Genomic DNA, 10571 nt, shown 5'->3' on the forward strand with positions numbered 1-10571 from the left:
CCCTAAAGCCAAAGCTCAGTAGAATCCAGGGCAGCAACTCACGCCAATGTGAGGCTCGGCTAGGGCAGAAGAAAGGGTCGGTTCGGCTCTGGGGCAAAGTGTGCAGCGGCAGGGGCAAGGAGTGGCGTCGGGCTCGCTAGGGCACAGCGACGGCACTGGGATCGGGTGCTGGACAGAGAGTCGGCCGCTGCTAGGGCTATGCCGAAAGGAGAAGAGGAAGAGAGGTTCGGCGTCGGCACCTAGGGCACTCCTCGGAGGAGTAGCCAGCGACACTGCTGCTCGACGCAAGACGGCGGCGTCGGGATCACTCCGTGAGGACGACTGTCGGCAGAGGAGAGGAAACTTCTATGGGCGTCGGCGCCGTCAACAAGGACACTAGGGCACAGCCGACGGCTTGACCAGCAGTGGCTAGCGCTCGCCGGCGCTTGGGCAGGCTTCGGGGAGGAAGAAGGAAGAAAATGTGGCTGCCGGAGAATCGCTCGGTGACGAAGAAGGAAAAGAGGAAGGGGTCGGTGAGGCTTTAATCGCGAGGGAGAGGGCGGCGGTTAGGGCTCGGGTTCGCGAGGGGAAAGGAGTGAACGGCGACACAAAGAAAAGAAAAGAAAAATAAATAAAGAAAAAGGAATTTAGAAATTCAACTTTTCCCCATTTAAATGGGGTAGCCTAAACAGGCTTTTCCGGGCCCCGTTTTTATTCCCGTCAACTCATCCGTACGAGCTCCGAAAAATATTTGAAAAATTTCCAAAAATTCCGAAAAATTTCCTTATTAATATTCGCCTATTTTCCGGTATTTTACACTTCTTCTGCAGGGTCTATAGCAGACTGCAAAGGCATCAGGATTTTAGCCATGGCATCCTTGTTTATTGTTGTTTCTGTTCATGTCTATAGAACTACAGCAGAGTCGGAGATGCATATTTCTACATTATATGCTCCAAGAAGACTGCCCATTTTCTAACAAAGAGAGTCAACAAGTTTCAGTCAAAATAAGCTAATTTTTCCATGCCTGGAGAAGGCAGCAGAATCTTTGATGTCCAAGTAAGTTTGATCTGCTTTCCATCATAAAATTAGCATGTGACCTCTTCTATACTCCTTTTGTTGTTTAGTTAGTATTAAGATAAGAAGTTCTGATTTTAAATCATTAATTAGTATTAGGATGGCGCCGAAGCCGCTGGACTACAAGTTGCTGAATGAGAATGTGAAGAAAGTTGCATATGTTGTCAAAGGGGAGCTTTACCTGCGGGCTTCGGAGTTGCAGAAGGAGGGGAAGAAGGTTATGATGCTTTCTCATACACAATTTTCGTTGATTGTGCCACAACATGATTTGAGTTAAATAGAATAAATTTTATTGAAAGAGACTCTTATTTCGATTCCTGAAAGATCTGACTTTGATTGTTTTTTTTCCATTCTTGTTATCTGGTTGAAGATATCTTCCTGGGTTATTTAGCACTGTATATGTTTGCTTTATTGCTTGTATCAAGATATGAAGTGCACATATGCCTTTGATTCTTTTTATTGTTAGCTTGTTGGGATGCCACTTGTGAGATTAAAATTTGAGGTTATAATACTGCACTCCCCTTGCAATTTATTCTTAAGAAACAAGATACAAGTTGGACTTACTTTCCATGAGATTGGTTTTTTTTGTTGTTTGCAGATTATTTTCACAAATGTCGGGAACCCTCATGCTCTCGGATAGAAGCCATTAACATTTCCCCGTCAGGTTTCCATTTTCTCTTTATTCTTTCTTAAAAACTACTTGTATCAAAGTGTTGATCATTCTTCTCTATTGCTTGACTTAAGGAACTCAGTGAGAAAAAATCATCTTCACAAGTCAAAAATTCCTTGTACATGGAGCAATTTCTCCTTCTCTGTGCTCCCTGAGATAAAGAGACATTTTCCATTAGATTTCTCTTTTTAATGGTGTAATTTTTTACCTATACTATTCTCCAGGTGGTAGCATTGTGCCAAGCTCCATTTCTATTGGATGACCCTAATGTCGGGCTTTTATTCCCAGCAGATGTCATTGCAAGAGCTAAACATTATCTTTCATTGAATTCGGGTGGTTTAGGTATTCACATATTCCTACAATTTTCAACTCGCAGTCTACTTAAACCTTTTCCTTTTTGATGCAGTCTGTTTCTCAAGCTAAACTGCTTTGCAACTTGTTTCCTCTTGTTAACGGTGATCTGGAAAAGAAATGTATTCTGTACTTGTTTGTGCATTTGTAACCCAAGCAATTTTTATGTTGACCTTTTCATAACATTTGTGTCATATTCCAGTTTTTAGTTGTATCTTTATATGTAACAAACCCAAAACATCATCTGCAGGCCTTGTTATTTTTTTCATGTTGATGAGTAAATATTGTTTTAGTCATTCTGATAAGAATCTCAACTTTCTTTCGAGCAATCAGGTGCATATAGTGATTCTCGAGGACTTCCTGGAATTAGGAAAGAATTTGCAGAGTTCATTGAAAAATCTATGCATGAGTTGGACTTTTTTATTTCTTCTTCTAACTCTTGACATTTTGTATGGCCGATAAGTCATTTGCAAGGGATGTTCAATCGAACTATCAGATTATTAGAAGCAGGTATCGAGCCAGTGTAAGTCCATTTGCATGTCTAAATATCATTTTGTTTATCATTCAGCCACCATATTTTATTATCATCTTTTTTATGCCAGATATGTATTTGACGGTCAACCTCCAGAGTTGAAGAAACAAGAACTTGCCAAAAGGCTAGTCTTTATAGTTTTGTCATTGTCCCCCTCCTTTTATTTAGTTGCAAGATAATGATAATCTTTAAGCATATTTTATTCTTTAGATATTTAAAGAGGAAAGATGCAACTAACGATCTGAACACAACAATTGAGGTCATTGCTTGTGCATAACAAGTACCTTTATTGGGACTCCTTAGTGTGCTAGAATTTCTTTTGCTATCTTGGTTAGATTTGTTGTTTGCAGACTGGTGATTTGGAGGGAATTGAAAAGTACAGCAAAAGGACTGTCAAGGTAATCTTTGATATTGCTATTTTATTGGAAATTATCATGAGGATCTTATTGATTATGATGCAATCAACATAAAGTTAGCATGCTGATTATCTGTTTTCTTCATATGTAACATAGAGTTTCTTTAAATACATTTTGAACTTTCAAATTACTTTCTTGAAGAATTTGATTCCAGTAGATGACTGTAGAGTTTTTTCACAGGTAACCAAGCAACATAATGAAGATTGTAAACGTCTCTTAAGACTAATGGGTGTGCCTACTATTGAGGTAAACTAGTCCACTTTCACTTATTGAATTCTTTATCCTTGCTAAAAGAATTTGAACTAACAATGACACAATTTTACTTTCTCTTGCAAACATTTCCTAAAGCTGCATGCAATTGCTTAATATACAAGTATTGTATCTCTAGTTTTAGAAGCTAAACTCATCTTTCTGATCTAAAGGCACCCTGTGAAGCAGAAGCTCAATGCGCAGCTCTTTGCAAAAGTGACAAGGTAAAATGATACAATGTAACACATTCTATTTTATTTTTTTAACTTTAATATCCTAAACATATTTGTTTGTTATCAATCTCTAGGTGTTTGCGGATGCCTCAGAAAACATGGATACTTTAACTTTTGGGGTACCAAGGTTTCTCCATCATTTAATGGATCCTAGTTCCAAAAAAATCTCTGTGATGGAATTTGACGTTTCAAAGGTATATTTATTCTGCTTATTGCTAATTGAATTACTGTATTTATTCTCATCCTTATTTTTCAGGTTCTTGAAGAGCTAAGACTCACTATGGATCAGTTCATTGATTTGTGTATTCTCTCTGGATGTGATTATTGTGATAACATTAAAGGTAAACTTTCTTATGAGATATTGTACATTCAACAAGTTTAACATACAAGGCTAGTACTCTACTGCTTACTGTTTACGAAATTTGATAACTAATGTTCATTCAAATCTCTAGTATGATAATGCTTGTGTGGTTGAATATGGTGTCAATGCTACAACTGTTCCATGTCTATGTTACTTGGACTTGATATAGTTCAACATGAGTATGATCGCAATCTCTGACATGGCTATTTTTACAAATTGTACATGTGTTCAATAGGATTAGTGATTGTTCACTCTTAGTGTCACTGTTTGAGTGTCATTATCCAAGTATCTATATCCAACGCAGATTTGGGCAGTTATGTCATGCTTTGGAAATTTTCATTTTTTTTTAAATGTTTGGTTGAAGGAAAAAAAAACTCTGTTTCTACATTTGATGTTCCATGAAATAAATTATACACATACCTTTACCCAATACCTCATTCTAACATTTGATGTTACATGACGCTTATTTAGTTGTTTCTGCATTATGCAAGGACTGACGGTTAAATTATATTTTGTGAATACCAGAGTTCTTTTCCTTTCAGACACAACCTTGATATTCCTCTTCCAATGTGTTACTCATGAATGCAGCTGATTGAGAGAGGATTTATTATTATTATTATTAGAACCATATTTCGATAAGGCTCCTTGAGTCACATGGAGTACATTAGTTGGAAGAGTTTCTCCATTTCTTCTAGCAGTGGCTAACAGTTCTGCAACATGTACAAATAGATACTCAAAGATTATGTTCAAGGGTAGTCATAAGTTTGAGTCAATGTAAAACTTGATGAAGTTGCAAAAAATCCTCTTTAAACCAGTCATTAGTTGAAAATGTAAGAGAAGGAGGAAAATTTGCAATTGTCTATTTTTTTCCCTAACTGGATAAAAGTAGTTTTTTAGTTGCTCTTATTCTTTGGTAATCATATTTATAGTAATTTTGACTATAACCACCTCAAACATGCAACTTCGAGTATAAAATGGCCTGTTTCCTTGTATTGCTTATTTTCCAAGAATTCATGTTGTCATGTAGACTATAATCTGGAATTATGGAATTTTATAAGTTTTGTTGAATTTTTCTTTTGCAGGTGGGGCAATTTGTGAGGCTTGAGTTTTTTTGATGCAAGAAGTGAGCTTTGTTAGGATGTAGCTTGTCTTGCTAATTTGTAAATTAAAAGCGTGCCATATGGAGAACAACAAATGGAAAACATGTGATTTAATGTATATGGAGAACAGTAATGGAAAACATGTGTATTTTGATGAGTAACAACTCATTTTGTATATATGGATGTTTATTTTGGATTTAATGTAGTAAATATTTAGTTTTATATTGGTGGTTTGCTTATAGTAAAATAAGATTGGTTGTTTGGTATTAATGAACATTAAAGACAACAGTTAAAAATGTTGTAAAAACTATGTAAACCACAACGATTTTTTTTTTGAAAAAAGTGATAAAAGACAACGGTTTTATCCGTTGTAAAATATATTAAAACTGTTGTAAAAAAAAAACAAAACGAGTAAATATTATCTACCACAACAGTTTATATCTGTTGTAAAAAAAGTCTACCACAACGATTTATTTCTGTTGTTGAAATTATCTACTACAACGGTTTTAAAACGTTGTCGTATCCTTCGTAGCCAAATTTTGAGCATATATACAACAACGGATAAAAACCGTTGTCAAATGTCTACAAAGACAACGGATTCAAAACCGTTGTCGTAGGGCCATACATTCTACAACACCCTCAGTTACAACGGTTTTTTCACCCTACGATAACGGATAATATCCGTTGTCGTTTGCAGTTTTTGTTGTAGTGTTACTTTTTCAGCTGCATACTCTTGTTATTTTTTAAAATCGATATTCACCCTCCCCCCCTCTATTGACTTTCACGATCCAATAGAAATATATTATTTTAACGTTATGAGATCCCAACGAAGTAGTGATAAATATAGATGCAAGTGAAATTCATGAGAATAATGATGATGAAGAATCAGATGATGATGATGATGATGATGATGACGACGATGATGACGATGATGATGACGATGATTGTGAGGATGTTAATGAAGAGGATGAGAATGATAAGGAAGACTTTGATATTTAATGATGGGTAAGTTTTATAATTTTAATAAGACGACCTATTTTCATATACGTTAATGTTTTTATTTATAAGTAAATTTAGTTTTAATCTGTAAATTTAGAAAACTCAGCTTAATTAGTTGTTTATATACTCCCTCATTAAATGCACTTATTTTTTTCTTATAGATCATTACAGGTGATATCTCTCCATTTATTGCGCACTCTCTGATATGTTTACAAATATTGTAAGTTTTTTTTTTTTATGTTCTTCATTATGTATTAAATTTAGTTACATTATCCTAACAATTTTGGTTGACAATCTCGACGTGGTGGGCACAGATAGACTTCTCTTGGACAGTTTGCTTCATCACTAGGCATTAAACCTATGGCCCCCCCCCCCCCCCCCCCTCAGGTGCAGGACTTTCCCATGCACCTTCATCAACACCTTCTCAGTTATCGTCGCTAGTACCTTCACCAGTATAGTCACCCACGTATGCACCTAATTTGGCCAAAAACTCAGCTGCTAAGTTTATAGACACTCGAGAGCTTATAGTCAGCTCAAAGATTCGTAAGTACTATAAAATATTTTGTTTTTTTAACTATCTTAATTATTTAACAGTATTTGTTTGTAATTATAAATTTTCACATTATGTACAAGTTATTTATGATATTAATCAAATCATGAATAACCATTGGGGAGGTATTTCAATGACTTATACAAGCATTCTAGCATCCACCAAAGAGCTCTAGTGGAACGAGTTTAGGGTATATCCCCTTCAGTTAATGGGACCTCCCTCATGCTAAGCACGTGAACAAGAGCTAAACTCAAGATAATAGTTGGGATTTATCTGCGAGCTACTAAGGGAGTGATTCCAGGATTGAGCTTCTTTATTCTTAGAAAGTGCCCGACCTGGTGGCATAGCTGGTCCAGATCTATTGGGCAAGAGGGTCAAAGGCAAAGAGAACCAGTGAGAGCAAAAAAATGAGTCAGGCTCTGAATCTAACCTTATGGAATTCTAGCTAGCTTATATATATGCGGGAGATTCAATTAATATAGATGAGCATACACGTAGACTGTAATTTTTTAACTCTCTTACTATTTTTTTATTCTATTTCATTATTTCTAACCGTGTCTTTTTAGACCAAGGAAATGGGAAAGGAGTTTTCATTCATAATTCCTTTCACCAACACATTTAGAAAAAAAGACAAGACTTGGATTGGAGATAGAGCTAAAGCAATATAGGTTTGGATTAATTTTTATTTGATCTTAATTTATAACTTAGATTCTATTTGTTATGTACCTAGTCTTTATTTAAAATATTATTATTGTAATTTTATTATAAATTTTCTAATGACAATATACGATAAATATGATGAGCTAGAGCTAGTACAAAGATGCTCATAAACTAGTGATGATATTGAGGGATCTGAGTCCTCTATTGGCAATAATATGAGTTTATGGCTGGAGACGAGTAGGGGAGCCAAAGGGGGAAGGATATTGGGAATGAATTCCTTGAGAAGAACCCATGGAGTTGTTGGTACATCTTCTACCACCCCATCAACAGTAAGGGCCCCAATAAATAGCTTGACTGAAGATGTTATCCATTTGAAGGGGATAATATTGCAAAGGGATTAAGAAATATTGCAAAGAGATCAACAAGATATTGCAAAGGGATCATGAAATTAGTGATTTGTGCTGATAACAAGACTTCATAATGCAATATCTTTAGTTGAGCTCGCTCCAAGTCAGATTCCTCCTCGTTCCTGTGATGATGGTGGTGACGACGACAATGATGGTGGTGATGATTCTTCATGACTTTATTTATGTGATAATTAGTATTTTTGAACATTAATTATTTGATTGTGAACTTTTCATTTTTATATTTTTGATTAATACTGTTAATTTATTTCGAACAGGGTTGGTGAGGCTATGTCGGAGGAAGTAAGTATTAAATTTTGTGTTAGTTTATATGATTTTCTTTCTTTAATAAAAATAATATTTTTTGTTTGTTTATTTTGACTATTGACTAGTTTTGTATGGATTTGATATGGATTTTATATGTAAGATGTTTGTTTGTAAGGATTTGAAGTGGATTTGATACATAAGATGTTAATTTGGTTTCATTTTAATAATTTTTTACTTGTATAATTGTAGATTTGGTTTAGAATATAAATAGGATATGTATATTGTGAAATAGGATGTGTTGGATATATATGTTAAATAAGATGTGTTATATAAACATATTTGGAAATGGTTGATGTATTGTATTAATATGATAAAATGGAGAAATGGTTAGGTTCTGGTCAAAATTTTAGTGTTTTGGGATGAATTTGATGACAAATTATTTTCATGGTTAAATTATCATAAATTTAATATGTATCACAAATCTATGACGAATTTATGGATTCGTCACCAAATCTATAATGAATTTGTGGATTTGTTGCCAAATCTGTGATGAATCTATGGATTAATTGTAAATTTGGTAAATTAGCATATTGACAATGAATCCGTATTTGTTGTAAATATGTGACGAAAATAGTATTCATCGCCAAATATAGGACGCAACGGGGATTCGTTGCAAACTAGATTTGGCGATGAATACTATTTTCATTTGCCAAATATCAGACGAAACCCAGATTAGTCGTCAAATTTGGGACTAAAATAGAATTTGTCACAGATTTGAATTTGATAATTTTACGATGAATTTTATTTTCGTTGTAAATTTGTAATGAATTTTACGACAAAAATAAAATTCATCATAAATTTTGCGATGAATTTACATGTTTTTATCGCAAATTTGGCGACACCTAATTTGCAATAAAAAAACTCATACTAGAATTCATCGTAATTTGATTTTGCGATGTTTTATTTTTTTAAATTTCATCGCACAATTCATCCTACCAAGGTATCTAATATTACGCTACCTATATAGAACTTTTAGAAGGAAAGAAAGTTAGCTTTTTCTAAGCGTTCTCATAGGAATTGCAACATAAGCCTCTATTTATAGTCTTATGTTGGCATGCTCTAGTCAACCGACTTGGCTCATCCTGGTTGACCAAACCTAAGATATTTGGTTGTTATCTTGGTCAAATAACTTTGTGGTAGGAATTATCTTGGCTTTGGTCAAATAATTTTATTATTCTGGTCGACCATTTTTTGCATTCTAGTCGACTAGATTGGCTGTTACATTGTCACATCCACTTGCTTCATCAATTTGTTGACTGAGCACTTGGTCGACCATCACTATTCATAATTTTTGGAGTTGTGATCTTTATAATTTGTTGATGGAGCATGTGGTTGACCGATATTGTCTCTGTGATTGATCAAGTTTGTACAACTTTTATCTTTTAACTAGTCTTTTTGACTTTTTCGGCCACCTATCGCCATTTGGATGACCAAATATAAATAACTCAAAATTACTTATTTCTTCCAAAGAACTGAGTAGACTTTAACTATCGTCTACTAAGTTTTGCAATCTAGTCAATCAATATTCTATTTTTTAAAATATTACAGGCAAATATAGAATAGTTGAACTATATAAAATAGCAGTGAATAATAATTAAATAGTGATAAATGTTGATCAACCATGATTAGGACTTGAGAAGCCAAATTCGATGGAGTAAGTATTCACAACTCAGTTGCCTCCATTCAAGTGCATATTTAACTTTAACTTTGAAACACCTATTAGTTTCTTGGCCAAGTGAAACACCTAGATTGCAATAGACTATCTCATGCTAAGATTTAGAGACACTCTCTTCTTTGTCTAGAGATCCTCTCTTGGATTCCTTACTTGTGAGTGTCATTTCATCGTCGTATTTAATCTTTCTTGATCTATTAAGACTTCTTACTTACCTGATATCTGATCTTCCTTAACCAAATAAGGTTTCCTAGTTTTGCCAAATATTTGGTCTACTTGACCGCTTCTCCTACTCTACTAAATGTCGATCTACCTAACACATTTGGACTTCTTTTGGTTTGCCAAATATCAAGTCCATTTTACTCATTTAGTATTTTTCCTTGCCAACTCTTGTTAGTCTTTTTCCATTGATAGTCAAGTTTTTCCTGAATCTACACACTTGATACATATGTTAAATTACATAATAAGTAACTTTGAGGTCTTTGTCACACATCAAAATACTAATTTGATCACTTAGTTTGCACCAATATCCTTGTCATGAAAAAGACAATAACTATGGTGAAAAACAACACTACAGCATAAATCTTGAGTTTGTGGATAGCTAGAGATAATATTTGTTAATAATCTGGGGACATAGAGAATAATTTGTAAGGTTATTGATGAACTTATTTTAACATCTACTACGCCTACTACAATAGTTAAAGAACATTGGCTATGACTTTTTTCTCCTGTTTGAGCATGGGAAGTACATGGGAAGACACTTGGTAAGTGGATCAACAAACCACTTGGTAAGTAGATCAACAAACAATAACTCTTGAATTTTTTATCCAAGAGTCGAAAAGGTTTTATTCGAGACCTTTAATCCAATAAAGTATGGAAACATATATAAATGCTTATTAAGGTTACCAACAAGAGATCTCAGTCTCTTGTGTTGTAATCGGCCTTAGAGTCTTGATGATTTATTTGAGAAATAAATTTAAAAGAGTTTGGTCAA

At 34.5% G+C, this 10571-nt stretch overlaps 2 long non-coding RNA genes across 3 annotated transcripts; both read left to right on the plus strand.

The window, feature by feature from the left end:
• The first annotated feature begins 1228 nt into the window (after window positions 1-1228).
• Window positions 1229-2703, plus strand: LOC121971970. Of its 2 annotated transcripts, none has more exons than XR_006109290.1 (5): window positions 1229-1270; window positions 1652-1717; window positions 1948-2065; window positions 2408-2597; window positions 2677-2703. It is a non-coding gene; the product is annotated as an uncharacterized LOC121971970 (long non-coding RNA). The 2 variants fall into 2 exon arrangements; XR_006109297.1 differs by having other exon boundaries at window positions 2408-2584; window positions 2677-2702.
• Window positions 2704-2952: 249 nt separating this feature from the next.
• Window positions 2953-3489, plus strand: LOC121972051. The gene is made up of 3 exons (XR_006109309.1): window positions 2953-3004; window positions 3203-3268; window positions 3445-3489. It is a non-coding gene; the product is annotated as an uncharacterized LOC121972051 (long non-coding RNA).
• Window positions 3490-10571: the final 7082 nt, after the last annotated feature.

This window comes from Zingiber officinale, chromosome 1B (assembly GCF_018446385.1).
Source record: "Zingiber officinale cultivar Zhangliang chromosome 1B, Zo_v1.1, whole genome shotgun sequence".
In the NCBI taxonomy this organism is placed as follows: domain Eukaryota; kingdom Viridiplantae; phylum Streptophyta; class Magnoliopsida; order Zingiberales; family Zingiberaceae; genus Zingiber; species Zingiber officinale.